The sequence below is a fragment of the Symsagittifera roscoffensis genome, chromosome 3 (genome assembly GCF_963678635.1).
Source record: "Symsagittifera roscoffensis chromosome 3, txSymRosc1.1, whole genome shotgun sequence".
NCBI classification, from domain to species: domain Eukaryota; kingdom Metazoa; phylum Xenacoelomorpha; order Acoela; family Convolutidae; genus Symsagittifera; species Symsagittifera roscoffensis.
This window is the reverse complement of record NC_087064.1, coordinates 38,085,974-38,112,098: the sequence shown is the minus strand read 5'-3', so window position 1 is coordinate 38,112,098 and position 26,125 is coordinate 38,085,974. Positions and strand designations below refer to the sequence as shown.

The 26,125-nt window shown below is 33.1% G+C and overlaps 1 protein-coding gene and 1 long non-coding RNA gene across 2 annotated transcripts in view; both read right to left on the bottom strand.

The window, feature by feature from the left end:
- The window catches only part of LOC134842146 (sorting nexin-12-like), a 457,691-nt gene that overhangs the window by 55,063 nt on the left and 376,503 nt on the right, over positions 1–26,125 (bottom strand). The gene's annotated exons all lie outside the window — the stretch shown is intronic.
- Positions 530–26,125, bottom strand: LOC134842678 (uncharacterized). Its single transcript, XR_010162526.1, has 3 exons — positions 26,004–26,125; positions 2,596–2,735; positions 530–1,868 (listed from the first exon to the last, which is right to left on the bottom strand). It is a non-coding gene; the product is annotated as an uncharacterized LOC134842678 (long non-coding RNA).

Here is a 26,125-nt window from a genome sequence, read left to right as displayed (position 1 = left end):
CTAGTGGTTAAATGAGGAGCGTTTTGGCTTTGTTTTGCCGATTTTTGTGCCAAACTTAAGGCCCCCAATTAAGATTATTGGCTGACCCTGGTACAGCGAGGTAGAAAAATGTTTCAAATACGAACGATTTTTGCGCTGTACGTTGTTTTTAAGTTTGTTTTGAAACGATTTGACGTAAGTTGTTACTTTATGGAACCAGTTATGTTCTTGAAAAACGATCCTCATAAATTTTTTTTTAACCAAGCATGATCCATAACTAACACTGATAACTATTTGAAGTGCTGAAACTAAGAGTAATTTGAATATAACTTAGAATACAGTTGTTCTTCTTTGGAACAAGTTCCAGATAACTAACTCGCAAATACCAGTATACACTAGATCTATTGAGACTAGGAGATATAAGAGTAAGATTCAGATCGGTATTAGATTAGGAAGTTGCACGAATCTACCTGGTCGAAAATTAGATAGCGTGACGAACAGACAGTGTACTTTATCTGAAATGACTCTATGAGTGAGCCACCCCGGACATAAACTCATCTAGCCCGCCTTAGAAACTAAAAACACCACCGCTCTTTTCAGTTCCACCCATTGATTTTTACTGAAATTAGAGATCCAAAAGCTTATCTAATATGACCTTGATTATTTAACTTAACATAACGTGTCCGCATGAACGAATGCAAGTTGCCGTATGAGTATTTTTTGAACAACTTTGCATTGTAACTCTACGAGGGGGCTGGGAAACTGGAAAAGAGCCAGCACCGCTTACTCCTAGCGTCATATCCGCCCTTGATGCTTTATAATTGCTTTTATTGATACTCCGAGGCTAGTGTTTTCAGAGTTTTCTCAAAATTCCTTTTAGAATCGTGTCTCTGATCAGATCTTTCCTGACCGGATAGTGACTGATTGGCTGGAGCACTATCCTCTGGGTGATAAAGTAGTCGCAAAACGTATCCACATCTTTTCATTCGTTTCAGGTCTCTCTCCACACTTCTAGACTTCTCTATTTGCCACCCCACCATAGATGATTGACAATGCACATATTGCTTGAAACGTGATTCATGCGCACGTATTAAGAAATCAAGCTTGTTTGCATCGGCATAGAGCTTCTTTTCATCAAAAACGTAACCGTTCTGAGGCGTTGTTATATTTTGTATAATTTGGGAATCAAACGCTTTTCGACTTATTCCAAGTTGGCACTCTTGTTGTCCTGATATGTAAGGAAAAAGTTGGGAATAAGAAGTATTCATCGACACTGCTGGTTCTTTATGCTGCAGGCGAACCATAGGAATAAAATAAAGTACTTCTTTTCTTGTCTTGTCTCGTATGAATGGAGCAATGGAAGACAAACTTTCAGAGGTCAAAAATGAGCAACCATCCAAAACGAGAACCCAATTTGCACCAGACTGGAAAGCTTCCCAAATTCCAATATTTCGAGCTCTGTTCACATTCAAAACTTGTTGTTCTAAAACCTTTGAGTTATTAGTCTTCGGAAAGCTGATAGTTTCGAACCACTCGTCATAAGTAGTGAGCAATGTTTCCAACTCCTCTTGCTTGCTTTTATTGACTATAGAATTGAGAATCCAGAGACGTTTAAAATCGGGTGGTAAAATCTCATGTTGCAGAATAAATCTACTGTTTAGGTATGTTTGGCGATCTCCGTGCAGAGGAGGCAAGTCGTTGCTCAAAATTCGTGCTACGACAACACTTTTCGACATATTGCTCCCCCAGTTGTTCCTTATTCTAATAACGGAAATCCCTTTCGCCAAATTTTTAAAGAAGTCATTGTTTTTGGAGACGCTATAGACAACGAGCCATGGAATGGAGAGAAGTAGAAATGACAATATTTTTCTCTGTCCAATGCGAGCCATCTAAACGGTGAACAATTAGCAGGGTTTTCACCAAGTTACCTTCCGAATAATTATTTTGCTGCACGAGGTGAATTTACTAGAGCCCGCACACTTCCAATATTGAGGACAGGGAATAAAACTTAAAGCAAAGTTTTGGCGCCAATATATACTAACTTTGAGGGGGAGCGCGCGCCAAAAAAAACGCAATTTTTTTGTCAAAATTTTTCAAAAAGTGCCCAAAATAGGGGCAAAACAGTCCTTTGGGAGAGCTCGAAAAATCAATTTGGTCGACCTAAAAAAAAGGTCGTCAAAATTTTCGATTTTTTTTGAAAATCCGCCCCCCCCCCCCTCGAGAAAATCCTAGATCTGCCCCTGTTCACATTGCAGTTGAAAATACCTAAAGACCTTAGACCTAAAAACAAATTTCCTAAGGTTTTCTCGGATCAACCGTACAATTCTCTCCCCCAATCGATTTAGGGCTGAGAAAGTATAGATTTTTTGAAAACTAAATTTATGCATAGATATTTATAAAGAAAAAGGATTTAGAACATTATTTCGTGAAGTTAACAGCATGCAAAGGCAACCCCGCATAAGAAAAATGTATAAACCAATGTTTCCGAAATAATACATTCTTGGAGAAGACATTCTACGGTAGGTCACTTAGGGAGGGGGTGATGAGCGAGATTGTACAGTTGATCCAAATAAAAAAAATTTATTGGTTAATTGGCAACAATTTGAGGAGAAATACCTTTAAGATGCTGTATTGAATTTTACTGATACTGATAAATATTTTCCGTTGTCCGATTGTATTTGGCCAGGAGTAGTTTGGTCGGTTAGAAATTGTCCGAGGGGGGAGGGGTCTCGATGACTCCCGTATTTCAACACAGGCTGAAAAATATTCGTTCATCACCTTATTTATTAAGATAGGGAAAATATTTCCCATATTTTAAGGTGATAGGTTTCAGAGTTTCAGATGGTAAGATGGTAAGTTTCGAGAAAAAAAAATGTTGGCGCCCGAATTCGCCGATACAGCAAGGCTAAAGATCCCAGGTGGGAATGTTTAAAAACTTATGTATGACGATGTGATAGTTTTATTGATGGTAAACTTAAGTTGGTAAGTTTCAGAAAAGATTTAATTTTTTTTGCAGTCAAATTTTCGTATTTGTTTATTACAGCAAAGTACTGGTCGTAAACAAAAAAACTTCTCAGACAAAAGTGTCAAATTTGTAGCAACAGATGTCATCTGCCGTGGTGAGTGAGGACACTGAATTGAGTAATGAAATTTTATATTTTTTTTAAGCGAGGTAGTGGACGTGAACAAAAACTTTTTCAGATAAATATGTTCAATTTGCAGCAACAGATGTTACCCCTCATGGTGAGTGAGGACGCTGGAGTTTGTAAGTAAATTTATTGTTTAGTTATTGGAACGAACTAGTGGACGTAAACAACATTTTTCTCGGGCAAAAAATTCAAATTTGCATCAACAGTTGTTACCCCCCCCTTGTGAGTGAGGACGCTGAACTATATAAACAAATTGAATGTTTGTTTATTCAAGCAAGGTAGTGGACATAAACAAAAAATTTCTAATACAGTTATGTCAAAATTGCAACATCAGATGTTACCACTCACGGTGAGCCAATTACCCTATGCAAAGTTTCTCGAAATATTGATTTTGTTTTTTTGAGCGTTAGAAGTTTTTAGTATAACAGACGTGGTAAGTTTTAGCAACAACAAAGAAAATCTGAAAACTTGCTCAAACTTAAAACTAGAAAATGGTTGCCAGTTGATTTTATTTTTTTTTCAATTTAATTTCTTAGATCATCATCTCCAATCACCATAAAATCTCCAATCACCACAAATTTATTTCAAATATCTTAAGAAGTTTACTCTGACAAAGATTAAAAAAAGATTTTTTCTGTGGTTCTTGAAAATTTCCACAAAATAAACTTTTAAAAAAATTGATGTTGAAGCCAACAAAAATTATCTCGAAAATTCATATTCAGAATCATTGTTAAAATTAATCACATTCAGTTTACTTCGTGCTGTTTTTATCAAACCTACTGCTCCTAGAAGTGACAAATCATCTTTTTCTTCAAACTCTCCTTCATATTCCCGGATATTCTCATCTGGATTTCTACAAATTGTAAGTTTCCATTTTTCAAAAAGAAAACAAATCAAGAATATCCATTACAAATACAAATTTAGAGTTTAAAATTTACAGTTAGATTAAAAAAATACATCCTACAAATTTTTGTTGCAGCGATGTACATACATTCGCACAAAAAATAACTCACTGTGTTCTCACATATAATTACTAATAAAATTCAAAACATTGAAATCATATCATGTTTCCTTTGAACAATGCGCTAGTACTTTTTCTGTAAAGATTAATACTTGAAACGTTTCCTTCCAAAGAATCAAAAAAGTAGTACGTTTTGTCCAATCGAGCAATCACGATTCAGTGTTCTCCTCTATAATTGCTTGGAGCTGAATTAATTATTGCCTAAAAAGTTTTTGTTAGTTGAGTAACTTTATCAGAGGGATAAGACCTCATATACTTGAACTTAAGCTCAGGAATTCTTTCGATAAATTGTAGAAGTGAATATTCATGCATCTTTGCAATTGCTACTTGATTTAATTCGAAAAACAAAAAATTGACAGCTTGGTAATTCAATTTAGAATTAAAAAAGTAAGATTGGATGACTGACACGCATTCAGGTACTGTATCACAAAAGTATTATGTACTGGAGACAAAGGTTTTTGAACACTGGTTCACAGTCTAGCTTGTACAAAATTCTCGGGTTTTCAATTAGGCAACATTCCTTGTCTACTTTAGGTCTGACGAAAAACAAAATATATAGTACAGATACAAAAACCAGGAAAAAAATCTCAATATAGCAACAAATTTTCTATAGGACCCTGAAATTTCATAAAAACTAAACATTTTAGCGAGTGTTCCGAATTTGTCAATTTGAACATTTGATGGTCGTTCTCCCAAGACTGTCGCCTCCGTTACTCACTCCAAGGAAAATTAGAAAAACAATTCTGATCTCAAACTTTCTCTAAATTTCTGGATAAATCTGTAGTGAAATCAAGTCAAAAACAGTGATTTAGTGGTTTTGAAAACTTTCCATAAGAAGAGCTGGAAAAATTTTGTTAATCTGCATTGCTTTCATTTTTTTTACATAGAGGCGACAAAGATAAGTTGTATTTAATGAAACAATTGCTCTTCCAGTTCAAAAAATTCAAAGCTCTCTCAAACAAAATTAATGATAGTTGAAACGATTTTCAAAAAAGGATCCCTCAACAGCTGAATTTGTATTCATTGCAACAGTTATTTTTCTTATTGGATCATTATTGAAAACCTTTTCTTAAATAAACTGGTTTTGACGAGATCCAATGATAGATGTTCTTGCTATAAATTCCATGTAATTGTAATGAGCAGGTTCATTTTCTAGATTCCTTTGCCAGTTTTGATGATTAGGTTCAGCTTTTATTGGGTATTCAGATTCTGTTCAAAATTCATCTAGTAAACAGCGAACAATTAACAATTTTCCTCACAGTTGTCAGACAGCATGTAAAGATTAGGTCTAGATCGAATTAGTTTATTTCAAACTGCGGTTTTTGGTAGTAGAAATTTTTCACAAGTAAACAAATCATTGGCAAGCTTCCAATAGAGTGAAAAAATTTTCCCTGTTCCTACGGAAACTGCTCTTCCAGAGAACGGATACATGTCAAATGTTTCCGAAAATACTTCAAAATTAGTTCCGTGACAAGCATGTATTCCTTCCTTACGCACTGCCGACGAGTTGAAATCGTTCGATACTTGTGCCTTATGACAATATAATCCATCGGCGTTTACCTAGTTTAGTAAGGTTCTGGTTCCTTAACTCAGTTATTCACTGATTTTGCTCTATACTCCGATTTTTCTTCTTTTGAAGGTTTAAGGGTAATTGAAGGTTTAAATTTAGGTGGGTATCACGCATATCCAAACAAAGAAAACGGTCCTTCTCAAATTCAAACTCAGTTACTTTCGTCTAGAGAAGTACTGGTAAAAATTTCTTGTGTGTAAGATGACACAATGGTTTCCAAAACTGGGACTTTATCAAAAACTTCCGAAAAAGAATTTGTAAAAGCTCCGAAGCCGTCTGTAAGTTCTCCAATATATGGGGCTGCGATTTCAAATGATCTGCAGATGGGACTATATACTTTTAGTAAGGTTCGAAAAATCATTATTCGAATCTTGCAAAAAATTTTGCCTGTCGTATCCCTTAGTTCAATTTTTATGCTATGAAATGATTCTTTCATTAACCCTTTAAATTGAAGTTTCGTAAAAGACTGATACTTCATGTTCTGTCTTGTAGATATCAAGTCTCCAATTTTAATTGTGGAAATGAAAAGAATACAACAAAGTAAACGAGTTTTTGTATCACCTACTATATTATATTCTATGATATCCCCATATACCATCAGGAAATGTATTCTTATAACGTTGTAAGAGTACTGAGGAAACTGTGGTCTTCTTCCACTCGTTATAACCCCTGTCTAATTTGCTTTAAATCACAGCCAAAAATGTGACTCATATCAGCACTTTAAGTCAAAAACATCGATTGATCCTCAGGTAAATGAAAGGTTATTTTTGTTTAATCTTATCTACTGATATATAAATTCCCTTAAATTCAGAATTTTGCGCACCTATACGTTTTTGAATTTTTTCATTCATAGCTACAACTTTATCACCAATACTTGCCAATACAACTCTTTTTTTGCCTCAAGTTTTCTCTCCAATCTATGAGAGTAATTTTTCCTTCAGTAACGTTTTGGTACAATGAAAGGTACGATATTTCTGAAGTAGCAACTTCCCATTCTCCTTTAAAATGTCTTTGCTCCGGTAGAAAATTGATAAAAGAGCCAAGACTTTGATTCGGACAACAATTAAAAGAAGCATTAGAAACTAGTTTGATAGTACAAGAATCCATGACTACTGATTGATAGAAAAATTTTTCAAAAAATCGTTTACCTTGATTTCAGTGCTTTATTTTGAAAAAGCTTGAAGTCTTCGGAAACTTCTGATTGGTGGACCAAATTTTGTATACGATGTCTCGATTTGTACGAGTTGTTCTACTTACTTTTTTTGATAAACCGCTCACTTCACTCAAGTTTTACGCGCAGCTGTACCCCTAGAATATTATCTGTTCAGTCCTACCTTTTCAGATTTTGAATGGGACCCATGTTCTTCTGTCTTCTGCTTTGGTATTCTTGTTGATAACAAGTTTAAGTAAAGTTTGAGTTGCTTCCGAAATCGTGAAGTAAATATGTGGAAATCGGTTCTTTTTAGCTTTAGTGCACACACAAACTATACAATAGATTCTTTTGTATCTCGATCATACAATATGATCTTTTCTGACTGGCTCAGTTTAATTCTATGAGAATTGAAAAATAAGTCAATAAGGTGCTGATTGTTACTCGTTTTCAACCTTGCATTTACACCACTGTAAAATGAATCTAAGTCTTTTGGTACATTGTCCTCTTTTTCTTGCTTTTATTCTAATTTTTGTTTCATCGGAAGGGTACTTTGTGATTGATAAATTGAGTAAGGAAATAAAAAAACTGTTCAAATCTATGTCAATCGTTTAATGACAATTGGAAAGGTAATAGACATTAATTGCAACCCTTTAAATGAACTTTAAATAATTCTTCTTTTGTTCAGAGGAGTTCTTTTTTGAGTAAATTCTGATATATTTTTCAATATTTCACTACGTCTTTTTCTCGAAGGTTCTGTATTTCTCTTCTGAATAGGTTTTTCTACTACTCGCTCAGAAATTGAATTAATTATTTTGGACATGTAAGAATGAATTGTTTTTGAAGTTTCGGGGAAAAAAGTTGAAATATTGGGAGAACAGAGAGGTTTTTTGTACTCATCGTCCAGAAACTTTGTTTCTGTTCCAGCTGGTAATTTTTTTTTTTACAGAACCACTATTAGAGCAATATCTAAGTGAACCAACTGTTTTTGGGGTTAAATAAAAAAATAATTGACCATTAGGAACTGATGTTGCATCTTGATACCACTCTTTCACTTGAGAACCTAGTAGTTGTTGGTAGGCATTGCATTGTAAAACATCTCTCGGTGACTTGAAGAAGACTCCATATTTTGTAACTCAAAATCTCTTCTCAATTTGTTTTGATGAAATAAATTGTGTTTGATGTATAAAGTTTTCTATTCCTTGTGTCATCCAGCAGTGGCAGTTTTTACAAGAATCATCAAAAATAAGCAGAAACTTAGATCTGTTTTTACGAATATTTTTAATGAAGTCAAAATCTACTTCGTGAATAAATTTAAGCTTTTTCTTTGCATTTGACTATAAAGAGGTTGATACTGTTGATATGGGAAATTTTTCCAAATGCAGGTTGGTAAGGACAAACTTTCAACCAATCAAAAATAAGATGAGATTGTCGAGATGCACTTGGACCACCAAGGGAAAAAAGTTTGGTCTTCGTTAGATATTATTTTATTCATAGCTTTGGAGAAGGTAAATTATAACCGACTGTACTTGATAGATAGCTACCCAAACTGTCTTTTCGTCACATGTTGATGATAACATTAGCGGAACGACATACCAGCTTCAAGACCTATTACATGTTCTTTCAAACAACTTCCATGATTTTTGTTCATGATTTTCTTCATCAAAACAAAAGTTCCTATTTTTAAGGTCTTGCCACAATGATCGACCTTCTTAACTATAGAAAGAAAAAGTGACAATGGGACAATGACATTTAAAAAAATTTTCAAAAAACAATTCATTGGGATTATTATAATCCTCAATTTTTTCTTTAAATACATCGAATCCATGTTTCGTACGCAAATGCTTTTCTTTCTGCACAGTGAAGAGTTTTGCTTGACGAAATGGGTAGTTGTTACACCTCCAATCATTTTTTTCAACTTTGAAATTTAATTTCTGAACTTTTGGACATGCGTAGTCATCCAAGTTTGCAACCTTTGTTTCCAAAATTTTGACAGAATTTTAGACTTGTCATAGCCACGTGCGAAAGTTCCGTTTTGAGGTTACCATATATTTCAACATATTTTAAGCTCAGTAATTTTTTTTGTAACCACTGCTCCAACTGAATTCATGGAGTTGCTTGGTGCAACAAGTAGATTGGGGTGTTGCTTTAAATTTTTTTGGAGGAAATAAGGAATATTCTACATTTTGTCCATCCTTATAAACAGCTAACTCTACTACTTCATTGTTTCAATACATTCAAAATCCAAAACAACCAGAGCCACTATGTTTACTGTTTTCTCTAGAGTTTTTGGATAAAGTGACTAAAAATTGAACAATGCATACGTTAATGAGGCCATTAATTTAACATACAAAAAGAAAAGTAATACAGTGCCGTGATCAAGAAAACACGAACTGTGAAACCTAGGTGCAACATAACAAAATGCCTTTTCGTTCTAGATTTCTCAGATACCACAGAGTCAAATCGAATGCATTTGGTCTAAACATTTTTGGAGTTTGCAAAAAATTATCCATACAGGAGTTTTTGTATCCCATGAACATTTGAAAAGGAGTTTTTGATACATTTCTTTCAAATTTATGTCGGGATCGAATACACTACAGGTACAAAGAAATGAATTTTTGTATTTGCCGAAAAATCTTGCTTTATAATCTCAAATTTCTAAGAGTTTCATTCAATTTCTGTAAAATCATTTTTTACAGTGCATTCGTCATTATTGATACGAGTTTTTTTGAATGTCTCTAAATAACTTAAGTAATGCGGGAAGTATATCGAGAAATTTATCATGTTCAATTTGTAGTTAAAAAGGTTGAATATTTTTCGTTGATTTCCATTTCTACGATATTCTATAAGATCTTATTTCCGGTAATATAACGGTATTTTATGAAAGCTCTTTTTCTACCATTATGCAGAGTTCACTGAAAAAATTTGTCAAATTTCGTGACTCAAAAACAGTTAGCGTTTTTTTTTGGACTTTTCGAGTAGAACAATTTGAAAAAATCTCAAAGTATTGCGGAGTTTTATGACCGAATTTCTTGAAAAACCAATATTCCAACACACACTGTTCAACTCAAAATCTAAATAAAATTTGATTTTGGAGGATAAAGATTTAAGTAACAAGACAAAAATCATAATTAAAACAATTTATTGTACATTACAATTCTCAACAACAAAAGGTCTCGTAAAATTTGGGACAGTTTTTAGTGAATTCGTTCAAAGTATAGTTGACATAGAAAATTGATTTTTTTGATTTAACCTCTTTTGCAGTGAAGACTCAAATCCGAAAATGGATAGGCTTGTTAACATGGTACTTCTTGATCGTTACACAATTTTGCTTTTCAATCTAAGCTGCTGTGTCATACGCTGTTGCAGTTGGCAAGCTTCTGGTTTTCAGCATCGTGAACAACACTATTTTTAATTGCCGACTTTGCTTCTCCTTCCTTCCAACCAGATAAACTTGCTAACTGTTTTTGAGTTGCCCCGTACACTTTTTTTTATTGTACGTGATTTTTTGAAAATTCAAAATAAATAGAGCTAGTGTATTTTCTTGAGTACATTTTCAATAGAAAAATAAACTGATTAGATGAAGAGAAAAATTTTGCGATTAAAAAATTTAGACAGTTTGAGTCATTCAATTTACCCTAAAAATGAAAAAAACTATAAATTGAATTACTGTGAGAAGATTTCGAAAATGGAAAATGTGTAAGTGTTAGTGCTCCCTTATAAAACTATGATTCTAAACGAAAATCATTTTTACAGATGGCTGCTGCTATGTGTCAAGCTCTTCCCAGCTTCTATTCAGATTACTGTAAAAACTCAAAAAGAACAAAATTCAAAATGAGAACTTGACTTGCTGAAAACAATTGACTGTTTGGTTGATAGTTAAGGAATTGTAAAAAGCTGTCATGTCAACTTTTCAACGAAAAATTAAAATTTTTTTGATAAACAACCTAATTTTTTTCAAATTTCTACAAACCTACAAAAACAAATAGAGAAAAAAAACAAAAAATTGTCTCGGTTATTTAATGAAAAGGCGAAATTCTCTTCAATCTGTGAACGAAGTGTAGTTTTTTGCTTCTGATCTTCAAGAAACTGCTAGTAGGGTTTCATTTTTTAATGATTTACAAAACAAACATTTCAGTTTTTTTTCAAAATATTTCCAGAGATGATGCACTTTTTTTGACCAAATGATAAAATTATTCCATATTTTCCTTCAAATTGCAAAAATTGTTTCAAATTTTTCTACAAAACGCGAAAACTGATACAATTTTCTTGTCAAAATGCAAAAAATGTCTCAATTTTTTCACAAGTTGCGAAAAATGTTTCAACTTTGTTTGACAAGATGCAAAAATGATCAAGTAATTGTACTTTTGCGCACAATTTCAGTGTTTCCACTAAAATGTGTGCAAAAAGAGTCGTAAAATAGGTGCAAACATTGTATCGATAGTTCAATTTGGGTTCTAATTGTTTTCAATCATATGGTGTGTTTTAGCCTGAACTGTTTATCCAGTCTCACATTTGAAAGAATTTTGAAAGAAGATAAAAAATTAACAAAAGATGAAATAAGTGACAAGCAACATTTACTTACAACAAATATTAATCAAGGAGTTGTCGAAGAATTCTAGAGGTTCTCTATTGGACGTAGAGTTAGTCGAGGTTGGTGTGCTTGTTGAGCTGCTGGAGGCGTCTTCAGGGAACCCCTCATCTTCGTCTATTGTGACTGGAGTTTCGGCTAATCCTGCTTCCTCCCAAGCAAAGAGGAAGTCGTTGACCGGTTAAGCCAGATATCTAGAGTCAAGAAGCTTGAGGCAGTTTATTGTCACATGCTCAGACTTTCCCCCATCAATTGCAGTGTGTAGGTGTTAGTGCTACTATATATTTCTATGATTTTAAACGAAAATCTTTATTATAGATGGCTGCTGCTATGTGTCAAGTTCTTCCCAGCTTCTTTTCAGATTACACTAAAAAACTCATAAAGTACAAAATTCAAAATGAACACTTGGTTTTTTTGATTGTTTGATTGATAGTTAAGGATTTGTAAAACGTTTTCATGTCAATTTTTCAACGAAAATTAAAAAAAATTTTTGATAAAATATCAAATTTTTCTCAAAGATTTACAAAATTACCAAAAAAAATCAAAGAAACAAAACCAAAAAACTGTCACGGTTATTTAATGAATATGCAAAATTCTCTTCAAATCTGTAAGCGAAGTGTAGTTTTTTCTTCTGATCTTCAAGCAACTGCTAGTAAGGTTTCATTTTTTCAATGATTTAAAAAACAACCGTTTCAGTTTTTTTTAATATATTTCAATAAATGATTCTTTTTTTTGACAAAAAACAAAAAGTGTTTCATTTTTTTCCCTTTAAAATGCAAAAATGGTTTCAATTGTTTCTGCAAAACGCAAAAGCTGGTTCAATTCTTCGGTCAAAATGCGAAAAATAATTCAGTTTTTTTACAAGATGCGAAAAGTGTTTCAGCTTCTTTTGACAAGAAGCAAAAACTGATCAAGTATTTGTACTTTTGTTTTCTCTAAAATGTGTGCAAAAAGAGCCTTAAAAAATGCAAACATTGTATCGATAATTCAATTTGGGTTCTAATTGTTTTCAATCATGTGGTGTGTTTTAGCCTGAACTGTTTATCCATTCTCACATTTGAAAGAATTTTGAAAGAAGATGATAATTTAACAAAAGATGAAATAAATGACAAGCAACTATTATTTACAACAAATTTTAATCAAGAGGTTGTCGAGAATTCTGAAGGTTCTCTATTGGACGTAGAGCTAGTCGAGGTTGGTGTGCTTGTTGAGCTGCTAGAGCCATCTTCAGGGAATCCCTCATCTTTGTCTATTGTGACTGGAGTTTCGGCTAAACCTGCTTCCTCCCAAGGTTAGAGGAAGTCGTTGACTGGTTGAGCCAGATATCTAGAGTTAAGAAACTTGAGGTAGTTCACTCCCATCCTGCTGAGGCTTCCACCCATCATTTGCATTTATTCTCTGTGATGGTACTTGCGTCATATGATGTGCGTTAAAATCCCTTCGCATCACTTCCACCATGTACCACACTTGGATTGGTATGTCCATTCGTGCCAAAAAGAACTCCAGAGACTGTTTCTACAGTTTGGATTTGTACTAGATCAGGCAAAAATTCTACCGAGTTTTTAAGGTTGTTGTTTTGCACTGAGAAGATCATTTTGAGCAATAAGTTGAAAAAAAAACAAGAATAAGGACTGATTCAGAGCTGCAAAAGGAGGTAGTTGACGGTAGTTAAGTTCGATTTAAATGACTGAAACCGAGAGAGGAGTTAGTTGACCGTAGTTAAGTTGAAAATAGAAAAATTTTGAGTCAAGAATGAGAAATGCCTATTACTCAAAAGTGTGTGTGTTTAACCAATCCGAATTGATTTTCCTTATTTGGTATGTAGTCGTGTCCCATCAAATTTCAGCTCACTTCCATTAAAATTTTATATTAGAGTCGCGTCCAATCACAAATAAAGTTCCATTTCAGAAAATTTTAGACATTGTCGTTTCAAATCACAGAAAAAGATCGGCTTTTTTCTAGTTGTATCCAATCAGAGAAAAGTTTTTCTGCTAAGGTCTTGAATCTTAGTTCCAAATAAAAGGTCGGAGGTCCAAATAAAAGACAATAGACACAAGAAAATTGAAAAATAAATTACCACAGGTTTTTTGCTATAAAAATTTCGAAGTATCTCCGAAATAAGTAATCATTTCTCTTCAGGTCAATCAACTTTTTTTGCATCTAACCAATGTGAAGTTGTTCATTTTTTAATTGAAGGTCAAGTTCTCAAGAACCTTGATTTTGATGTAGATTTGAGAGAAGAGCGCGAAGTTGATGATTTTTTCGAAGCAAACCTCTAGAAATTTTACTCCAAAGCTGGATAAAAAGAGTCTTTGATATAGTATCATAGGACTTTTTGATCAATTTTTAATTTTAGGGAATAAAACAATTTCTTTTCTCGTCAGGTTTAATTCAGCCTCAGTTTTTAAAGTTTTGTCAAGCAATATTTGGTTCAAAAGTAAACTCTTTTTTTGAGTGAAATTTTCTGAAGAGACCTTTTCTTAATCGGATAACTTTTTTCGTACCATATAAACGTCGAAAAATATGAACAAAGTGGAAGTCAACATCTATTTTCTTGTCCTTTTTTCTTGTCAAGAAATTTCAACAAGAAAAAATTGGTTCGGATAGAAAAAATTTCAAATCATGGTTAAAGTTTTTGAAAAAATGATAAACAAATCACTCTTAGAAAAACCTGGAGTCTGATTGGTTGATCTCCAAAAAACAGTGTTACTAAAATTTTACTCAATTTTGGTTGGATTATTCTCCTTAAGCAACAGCAAATAAAACTCATTTCATTTTGGTTTTCTTTTACATTAAAGGCATTTTTTGGGACATTTTGAGGCTCCCAATTTTTTAAAATACGTTTATTTATTTTTGGTATCTACTAAGTTTCCCATTTTTTTTAGATATCAGCACTCAACAGGAATGAAAAACGGAAACGCGAAGTTTGTGATAAGAACACAGTAAAAGCAAGATCTGTGTGCTAGGAGTTATTTCTTGTCCGAATGGTAATTGTTGACCTTGAAATTAGCAAGAAAAGGATTTTCAGAGCCACAAGGACGTAAAGTCATCAAAGTGTGTATCATGTGAGAAGGAGTTTCCCAGCTATTAATAATTTAAACAACATCGCAAGAAAGATTACGGGATAAAAGCGAGGAAAACGAGTGATTTTGTTGCTGATTTAAATAAAATCTCGCAAACCGACGAGGATAGTGATCAGCTAAGAGATGAGTTGAATGCCTGTCAATACTTCTTAAAGGATAATGAGATAGAAAATGGACGCCACAAGCTATTCAACTATTAACTTTTAGAAAGAGATCCTAGTCTAGTTAATGAAAAACTAGATCAAGTCTTTGAAAAAACTTGATTGCGCAGCAAAACTCAATTTTTCCCTGGGATTTGTGTTACGTAATATAGAAACCGATGAATTTCGTTAATTCTATAATCATGAAAAAAATTATGCTGCTCTATACTGAAGCAGACTTGATGACCATACAAAACAAGGTTAGTAAGCAAGATATCAATGGAATTTGTACATAAGAGAGACAAAATACAAATTGGCAATTCAAGTTGGCCACAAATGTGACCACTTGTGCATTCTTATTCAAAAAACTACCAATGGGGTGTCCAGATTCTGTGATTCCCGAACCACTTCTGTGAAACCATCAAGTAAACTGTTCGATTTCGGATGTGCGCACGCAGCAACCGTACGATGATAACTTGTGCTCGTTTCGAGCGCTTGCTGTTCATTTACATGGAACAATAAATCTTGAAACATCCATCTTCAAGACCTCCAATGATTTTACGGAAAAATCAGTTTGGGATCGAAAATAGGTTTGTAGAGTTTTGATGAATAATCTGCCAAAAAATGAAGATGTAGTAGATAAAATTATCTTTACAGACGATGTCGACATTGAAGATAGAGTTTTTGTGGTTGAATTCCCTCGGAGAAGTATCGGTAAACAGCAGAAAACAGTACAGTGGTATAACAACAAAAAAATAGTTCCTACCCTCGAAGCTATGAAGAAAACGACCAAAATTAATCATGATAAAGGGACTGTTATGTTAAAACTCGGCAGCATACAGCCAAATTTAGCGATGCTTGTCCACACAAGTCAATTGACTATAAATTTAACCCTTTTTCTGTAAAAACTTGTGTAAATCAAACGTTTGGATTGATGCCTGTCAACTCTATCCTTATTCTATGTGTCGGGATATGCCAACTGGCGTATATACAAGATGGGACTACAATGAGGAAACACAAAAATTCAAGGCAAGGCAAAATCGGGTTCGAACGTTTGAAAAGACATTCATTTCTTTTTTCGAGCAACCACACCTGAATGTATAATTGAGAACTACTACACTAAGGGAACCAAAAATAATTTGGTTGCTTCAGTGTTGATGGCTTTTGCGACCATTGTAAGACGGTTATTGAAGCAATGGTTGTTATTTTCAATTTTGTCCTTGTCAGGAAGCTAGACCTACACTTATTGATTATGTTATCAAACGAGGAACAAAAAAAAACAGAAAGGAACGAGCTTCAAAAAAATACATTAGTGAAAAAAAAACTCCATAGAAGAATAGTGGGAGTGTAGTCGATGGGATCAATTCAAAAATAACGTATACTTTAAAAATTACGTTAGAGCAAAATTTCCCTTCAAAAGAACTCCTTCTTCCATTTCACTACCGGAAAACTTTTGAGATGAAAGAAAGTTCGGCTACGTGAAATGCGATCTGAGTGTTTAGATGAGCTAAAAGCGAATTTTTTCAATTTCCCGCCTATTTTCAAAAATATTGATGTCAGTTGGAACGATATTGGGAAAATATGAAGACATATGCGAAAGAAAACAATTTGTTAAAACAACCGCAACCAATCTTGATACCGAGAGTCAATTTAACCAAAGAAACTCCTAAAACACCACTTTTCAACTTTTACTTGGTTTCGATCTTAAACTAAAGTGTACAAAACTTCATCAATTTGTACAATTTGCGTAAAGTTTTCAACAGTTTCCTTCAATCTGTTGTTGATTCAAGGCGAGTTGATAATGAGAATCTCTTATCTGGTGTGGTAGTAAACATTGAAACTGCTAGGAAAAACTTCCTATGGTTATCAAATAATGGATAGATCAAAACATACAATGACAAAATATCTTGGTGACAAAAAAACACATCAGCTATCAATAACCAGTTTTTAACGAGACTTTTTTTTGTAGCTAACGACTTGTATGAAGTGAAATTTGTTAAATCTAATATAAATCATTGTGAATTTTTTCTATTAGGATTCTTTATAGTACAGTATGCCAAATGGAGCTGTATTATAAGTTTTTCAATAACTTTTGCGATGTCAACAAAAATTGAAGAACTCGAAATGGATACTGATTCTCTCTGTTTGGTTTTGCAGAAGAAGTTTTGTATGAATGTATCTTCCCCAGCAAGCGAGCAGAGTGAGTTGAAAAGCGGAACAACGGTTGTCGAGACGATTTCAGACAAGGTGCCACAAACATTTTTTTCCCTCGTACTTGCTTCTCGAAAAACGTGATAAGAGAGACCCAGGGTTATTCAAGGAGGAGTTCAGAAGCACCAAAATGTTGAGTCTCTGTAGTAGAAAATTGTTGCTGTTACGATAGTTAAAGTCAAAAGTATAAGTTTGAGCAGTGAAATATTAAACAAACGCGCATTGGAAGACTCTGAAGATGACCCGATGGCAAAATATCGAAAAATACTGGACGGGGCATTTTGAAGTCAACTAATGAAAGATTTAAAATGATTAACTAGGCAGTTGCAATTTATGAACAGCACAAAAAAAGATTGAGCTATTTTTACCCTAGATGGGAAGGTTCATGCGATGGAACAAATTTGCGTTGGGATTTATGTTACATAATATAGAAACCGGTGATTATCTTTATTTCTACGCTCCTGAAAATAACACACTCTTTGTCAAATTTATGCCACTCTCTACTAAAGCAGACTTGACGAGAATACAGAACAAGGCTAATAAGCAAGATATCAGTGATGTTTGTACACAAGAGAGACAAAATACAAAATGGCAATTCAAAATTTTTTAAAAACGAACAAAAATATTTTCTGAGCTCTCCTAAATCACTATAAAGACCCCATTCTGACCAATGTTTCTGCGCCGCAGGCAAAACTTTTGGAAATAAAACTTTTGAAGCATTTTTAGGCATTTTTTGGAAAAATTGGACGCGCGCTCCCCCCTCAAACTTAGTATATATTGGCGCCCAAGGAGCCTTAGGAAAATTTTATGGTTCATCACCAAAAATGGATATCTCAAAATAGTATAGTACCTCGAATTCCTGAGGGGTAGCTTCCAACACATCTGCATAACAACGCGTTCATTATCGATAATCTGTTATTTACCAATCAGAAATAACAGATTTTTGTCCGCCATCTCATTTCACCTTAAGTGTACAGTTTTCGGTTTACCAATCGATAGGACGTGATATAACGGGAACACTTAGTATCATGGCGGGTCTCTCCAGAATAAAGTATAACCTTAGCCTTCAATTGAAGCATTTTACTTATTGAAACTGAAACCATACCAAAAAACGGTGTCACTTAACATGCAATTTGAATGACGTAACAAAGTTTGACATTGACAAATATACTAGTGTTTGATCCGAAGTTTTTTTTATCAATTTAAATTTGGCACAATTAGTTGATGGAAACTCCACAGGGCTAAAAAAAACTGCATGATTATCCCGCTTTCTAACAGTGGTTTCCTGATCACAAAACATTTCGCGTTAGTTTCAACCGTTAATAATCGAATATATTACGTTTTTAGTAACAGTCTTACTAAAATTGAGAAACAGTTGATTTTAACCAAATAATAATCGATTAAAATCTCCCCTTTTAAAATCAAATTATAATTAACTATAAACCATTATAATCGGTTAAAATCGATTATTCTTTCGTATATTTTTAGCTACAATTATAATCAATTATAATTGATTATAATCCATTATTTTCATTCAAATTTCTAATTCATTGGTTTTACACAAAAATCCATTAAAATCGATTAAATTTGTGTGTGATCTCTTTTGTTTGTCCATTTTGTCTTCGAAAATGCATCTAAATAGCTTATGTTTTGAGGTTTTGTAGACGTTGGTTCCCAATAAAAATGAAAAAAAAAATTTAAAAAGTTTTCCAAACATTTCAAATTTATAAGGTTTGTTTCTTTCTTCCTCCATAAAGTTGTTTTGTTTTGCATATTTTGAGCTTTTTTAAACACCAAAACAGCAAATTGATTTAGTTTCATGAGTGGTTCGGAAGATTTAATTTTCATCTACCGCGCGAATTTTTCAATTAATATGAAATGATCTCTTTGAAACTTTTTTTCGTGGAAAAACTTTGTGTTCAGATGAACCAAAGTGTTCAAGAAATCTCTTATGGAGATTTTCTGATTGACACAAAAATTTCATCCCGTAAGTTATAATTCGGATATAGTTTTCAGTTGACAAAACTTTGGCAAAATAAGAAACTATAGTTGATTATAACTGATTTGAAGGGTTGTTTGTAAGAACTATTATCAATTATAATCGATTATAAGAGGTTATAATCTCATGAAAATTATCACGAATATAATCAATTACAAATCTTTTAAACGCCTAAATTTGATAATTATAATAAATTGTCAAAAAATCATCATAAAAATCCGTTATAATCGATTAAATTTGTGTCTAATCTCTTTTGTTTGTCCATTTTGTCTTCGAAGTTGCATCTAAATAGCTTATGTTCTGTGCTTTTTGTAGACAATGGTTCCCAATAAAAATGAGAAATTTTTTTAAAAAGTTTTCCAAACGTTTCAAATTTATAAGGTTTGTTTCTTTCTTCCTCCATAAAGTTGTTTTGTTTTGCATATTTTAAGCTTTTTTAAACACCAAAACAGCAAATTGATTTAGTTTCATGAGTGGTTCGGAAGATTTAATTTTCATCTAACGCGGGAATTTTTCAATTAATATGAAATGATCTCTTTGAAACTTTTTTTCGTGTAAAAACTTTGTGTTTAGATGAACCAAAGTGTTCAAGAAATCTCTTATGGAGATTTTCTGATTGACACAAAAATTTCATCCCGTAAGTTATAATTCGAATATAGTTTTTAGTTGACAAAACCTTGGCAAATTAAGAAACTATAGTTGATTTTAATTGATTTTAAGGGTTGTTTGTAAGAACTATAATCAATTATAATCCATGGAATTTTCATAATAGAGTCGCGTCCAATCACAAATAAAGTTCCGTTTCAGAAAATTTTAGACATTGTCGTTTCAAATCACCGAAAAAGATCGGCTTTTTTCTAGTTGTATCCAATCAGAGAAAAGTTTTTCTGCTAAGGTCTTGAATCTTCCAAATAAAAGACAATAGACACAAGAAATTTGAAAAATAAATTACCACAGGTTTTTTGCTATAAAAATTTCGAAGTATCTCCGATATAAGTAATCATTTCTCTTCAGGTCAATCAACTTTTTTTGCATCTAACCAATGTGAAGTTGTTCATTTTGTAATTGATGGTCAAGTTCTCAAGAACCTTGATTTTGATGTAGATTTGAGAGGAGAGCGCGAAGTTGATGATTTTTTCGAAGCAAACCTCTGGAAATTTTACTCCATAGTATCAAACGACTTTTTGATCAATTTTTAATTTTAGGGAATAGAACAATTTCTTTTCTCGTCAGGTTTAATTCAGCCTCAGTTTTTAAAGTTTTGCCAAGCAATATTTGGTTCAAAAGTAAACTCTTTTTTTGAGTGAAGTTTTCTGAAGAGACCTTTTCTTAATCTTATAATTTTTTTTTACCATATAAACGTCAAAAAAATATGAACAAAGTGGAAGTCAACATCTATCTCATCAAGAAGAAAGTCAATTAGAATTTATGCTTTTTTCTTGTCAAGAAAATTCAACAAGAAAGAATTGGTTCGGATAGAAAAACTTCAAATCATGGTTAAGGTTTTTGAAAAAATAATAAACAAATCACTCTTAGAAAAACCTGGAGTCTGATTGGTTGATCTCCAAAAAACAGTGTTACTAAAATTTTACTCAATTTTGGTTGGATTATTCTCCCTAAGCAACAGCAAATAAAACTCATTTCATTTTGGTTTTCTTTTACATTAAAGGCAATCATTCTACACTTTGAATAACTACTTGTTATTCTTTTCCAATTATCCTGAACAATTCAAAGTAAGTATGAACAATCTTGTAACTTTTTTGGGACATTTTGAATCTCCCAATTTTAAAAGTACGTTTATTTATTTAAGGTTTCTACTAAATTTCCCATTTTTTTGAGATACCAGCACTCAACAGGAATGAAAAACGGAAACGCGAAGTTTGTGATAAGAATACAAAAAAAGCAAGATCTGTGTGCTAGGAGTTATTTCTTGTCCGAATTGTAATTGTTGACCTTGAAATTAGCAAGAAAAGGACTTTTAGAGCCACAAGCACGTAGAGTCATCAAAGTGTGTATCAAAGAGTTTCCAAGCTATTAATAAGTTTAACAAATCGCAAGAAAGATCAGTTTAACTCGAGGAAAACGAGTGATTTTGTTGCTGATTTAAATAAAATCTCGCAAACCGACGAGAATAGTGATCAGCTAAGAGATGAGTTGAATGCCTGTCAACACTTCTTAAAGGATAATGAGATAGAAAATGGACGCCACAAGCTATTCAACTATCAACTTTTAGAAAGAGATCCTAGTCTAGTTAATGAAAAACTAGATCAAGTCTTTGAAAAAACTTGATTGCGCAGCAAAACTCAATTTTTCCCTGAGATTTTTGTTACGTAATATACAAACCGATGAATTTCGTTAATTCTATAATCATGAAAAAAAAATATGCTGCTCTATACTGAAGCAGACTTGACGACCATACAAAACAAGGTTAATAGCAAGCTATCAATGGAATTTGTACATAAGAGAGACAAAATACAAAATGGCAATTCAAGTTGGCCACAAATGTGACCACTTGTGCATCCTTATTCAAAAAACTACCGATGGGGTGTCCAGATTCTGTGATTCCCGAACCGCTTCTGTGAAACCATCAAGTAAACTGTTCGATTTCGTATGTGCGCACGCAGCAACCGTACGATGAAAACTTGTGCTCGTTTCGAGCGCTTGCTGTTCATTTACATGGAACAATAAATCTTGAAACATCCATCTTCAAGACCTCCAGTGATTTTCCGGAAAAATCAGTTTGGGATCGAAAATAGGTTCGTGGAGTTTTGATGAATAATCTGCCAAAAGCTGAAGATGTAGTAGATAAAATTATCTTTACAGACGATGTCGACATTGAAGATAGAATTTTTGTGGTTGAATTCCCTCGGAGAAGTATCGGTAAACAGCAGAAAACAGTACAGTGGTATAACAACAAAGAAATAGTTCCTACCCTCGAAGCTATGAAGAAAACGACCAAAATTAATCATGATAAAGGGAATGTTATGTTAAAACTCGGCAGCATACAGCCAAATTTAGCGATGCTTGTCCACACAAGTCAATTGACTATAAACTTTACCCTAAAAACTTGTGTAAATCAAACGTTTGGATTGATGCCTGTCAACTCTATCCTTATTCTATGTGTCGGGATATGCCAACTGGCGTATATACAAGATGGGACTACAATGAGGAAACACAAAAACTCAACGCATGGCAAAATCGAGTTCGAACGTTTGAAAAGACATTCATTTCTTTTTTCGAGCAACCACACCTGAATGTATAATTGAGAAATACTACACTAAGGGAACCAAAAATAATTTGGTTGCTTCAGTGTTGATGGTTTTTGCGACCATTGTAAGACGGTTATTGAAGCAATGGTTGTTATTTTCAATTTTGTCCTTGTCAGGAAGCTAGACCTACACTTATTGATTATGTTATCAAACGAGGAACAAAAAAAACAGAAAGGAACGAGCTTCAAAAAAGTACATTCGAGAAAAAAAAACTCCATAGAAGTATATTGGGAGTGTAGTCGATGGGATCAATTTAAAAATAACGTATACTTTAAAAATTACGTTAAAGCAAAATTTCCCTTCAAAAGAACTCCTTCTTCCATTTCACTACCGGAAAACTTTTGAGATGAAAGAAAGTTCGGCTACGTGAAATGCGATCTGAGTGTTTAGATGAGCTAAAAGCGAATTTTTTCAATTTCCCGCCTATTTTCAAAAATATTGATGTCAGTTGGAACGATATTGGGAAAATATGAAGACATATGCGAAAGAAAACAATTTGTTAAAACAACCGCAACCAATCTTGATACCGAGAGTCAATTTAACCAAAGAAACTCCTAAAACACCACTTTTCAACTTTTACTTGGTTTCGATCTTAAACTAAATTGTACAAAACTTCATCAATTTGTACATTTTGCGTAAAGTTTTCAACAGTTTCGTTCAATCTGTTGTTGATTCAAGGCGAGTTGATAATGAAAATCTCTTATCTGGTGTGGTAGCCCAAACATTGAAACTGCTAGGAAAAACTTCCTATGGTTATCAAATAATGGATAGATCAAAACATACAATGACAAAACTTCTTGATGACGAAAAAACACATAAGCTATCAATAACCAGTTTTTCACGAGACTCTATATTGTAGCTAACGACTTGTATGAAGTGAAATTTGTTAAATCTAGTATATATCATTGTGAACGTTTTCTATTAGGATTCTTTATAGTACAGTATGCCAAACGGAGCTGTATTATAAGTTTTTCAAAAACTTTTGCGATGTCAACAAAAATTGAAGAACTCGAAATGGATACTGATTCTCTCTGTTTGGTTTTGCAGAAGAAGTTTTGTATGAATGTATCCTCCCCAGCAAGCGAGCAGAGTGAGTTGAAAAGCGGAACAACGGTTGTCGAGACGATTTCAGACAAGGTGCCACAAACATTTTATTTTTTCACTCGTACTTGCTTCTCCAAACTCAAAAAAACATGATAAGAGAGACCCAGGGTTATTCAAGGAGGAGTTCAGAAGCACCGAAATGTTGAGTCTCTGTAGTAGAAAATTGTTGCTGTTACGATAGTTAAAGTCAAAAGTATAAATTTGAACAGTAAAATATTAAACAAACGAGCATTGGAAGACTCTGAAGATGACCCGATGGCAATATATCGAAAAATACTGGACGGGGCATTTTGAAGTCAACTAATAAAATATTTAAAATGATTAACTAGGCAGTTGCAATTTATGAACAGCACAAAAAAAGATTGAGCTATTTTTACCCTAGATGGGAAGTTTCATGCGATGGAACAACTTTGCATTGGGATTTATGTTACATAATATAGAAACCGGTGATTATCTTTATTTCTACGCTCCAGAAAATAACACACTCTTTGTCAAATTTATGTCACTCTCTACTAAAGCAGACTTGACGAGAATACAGAACAAGGCTAATAAGCAAGATATCAGTGATGTTTGTACACAAGAGAGACAAAATACAAAAAATGGCAATTCAACATTTTTTTAAAAACGAACAAAAATATTTTCTGAGCTCTCCTAAATCACTATAAAGACCCCATTCTGACCAATGTTTCTGCGCCGCAGGCAAAACTTTTTAAAAAAACAGGGCATTTTTAGGCATTTTTGGAAAAATTGGACGCGTGCTTCCCCCTCAAACTTAGTATATATTGGCGCCCAAGGAGCCTTAGGAAAATTTTATGGTCCTCACCAAAAATGGATATATCAAAATAGTATAGTACCTCGAATTCCTGAGGGGATAGCTTCCGACACATCTGCATAACAACGCGTTCATTATCGATAATCTGTTATTTACTCATCAGAAACAACAGATTTTTGTCCGCCATCTCATATCACCTTAAGTAAACAGTTTTCGGTTTACCAATCGATAGGACGTGATATAACGGGAACACTTAGTATCATGGCGGGTCTCTCCAGAATAAAGTATAACCTTAACCTTCAATTCAAGCAATTTACTTATTGAAACTGAAACTATACCAAAAAACGGTGTCACTTAACATGCAATTTGAATGACGTAACAAAGTTTGACATTGACAAATATACTAGTGTTTGATCCGAAGTTTTTTTTATCAATTTAAATTTGGCACAATTAGTTGATGGAAACTCCACAGGGCTAAAAAAAACTGCATGATTATCCCGCTTTCTAAAAGTGGTTTCCTGATCACAAAACATCTCGCGTTAGTTTCAACCGTTAATAATCGAATATATTACGTTTTCAGTACCAGTCTTACTAAAATTGAGAAACAGTCGATTTTAACCAATTAATAATCGATTATAATCTCTCCTTTTAAAATCAAATGATAATTAACTATAAACCATTATAATCGGTTAAAATCGATTATTTTTTCGTATGTTTTTAGCTACAATTATAATCAATTATAATTGATTACAATCCATTATTTTTATTCAAATTTCTAATTCATTAGTTTTACACAAAAATCCATTATAATCGATTAAATTTGTGTGTGATCTCTTTTGTTTGTCCATCTTGTCTTCGAAGTTGCATCTAAATAGCTTATGTTTTGTGCTTTTTGTAGACGTTGGTTCCCAATAAAAATGAGAAATTTTTTTAAAAAGTTTTCCAAACATTTCAAATATATAAGGTTTGTTTCTTTCTTCCTCCATAAAGTTGTTTTGTTTTGCATATTTTAAGCTTTTTTAAACACCAAAACAGCAAATTGATTTAGTTTCATGAGTGGTTCGGAAGATTTAATTTTCATCTACCGCGGGAATTTTTCAAATAATATGAAATGATCTCTTTGAAACTTTTTTTCGTGGAAAAATTTTGTGTTCAGATGAACCAAAGTTTTCAAGAAATCTCTTATGAAGATTTTCTGATTGGCACAAAAATTTCATCCCGTAAGTTATAATTCGAATAAGTTTTCAGTTGACAAAACTTTGGCAAAATAAGAAACTATAGTTGATTATAACTGATTTTAAGGGTTGTTTGTAAGAACTACAATCAATTATAATCGATTATAAGAGGTTATAATCTCATGAAAAATATCACGAATATAATCAATTACAAATCTTTTAAACGCCTAAATTTGATAATTATAATCAATTGTCGAAAAATCATCATAAAAATCCGTTATAATCGGTTACTTACGCCTAAACTTGGATGCGGGATAGAACACATGTAGCAAAATTTAGATGTCTTTTATGTTCTGCCGTTGTTTTTGTTCCGACTTTCCAAGAGAAAGGAATATCTATGCTTGGTGTGGTTTTTTTATTCAGTCAATTTTCGACGATCGAAATTTAAAAAAAAATCAGTCATTTTTATATGCCCCATTGAAGATATTGACTTCTTGAGTTCAAATTAAAAAAGATATTTAATCTCCGATTAATTTTGGTAAAATTCTGCCTTTTTTTCCTGTTTTTTTTTCAAAATTTTGCCTGCGGCGCAGAAAATTTGGTCAAAGTGGGGTCTTAATAGTGATTTAGGAGAGCTCAGAAAATCTATTTGGTCGACCTAATAAAAAACAGGTCGACAAAATTTTCAACTTTTTTTTGAAAGTCCCCCCCCCCCTCGAGAAATTCCTAGATCCGTGCCTGCTTTTATCATTACACGAGGAAAAGGATTGTATGGAAAAGTATTACTAACTGTTTTTAGAGGTTTTTCCGAGCTTCTGGACAAATGATTCTGTTCAAATACTCCAATGATAAAAATGACATGCCGATTTAATTTCAATAGGCTAAAGAAGAGAAATTTTAGATTTTATCAAA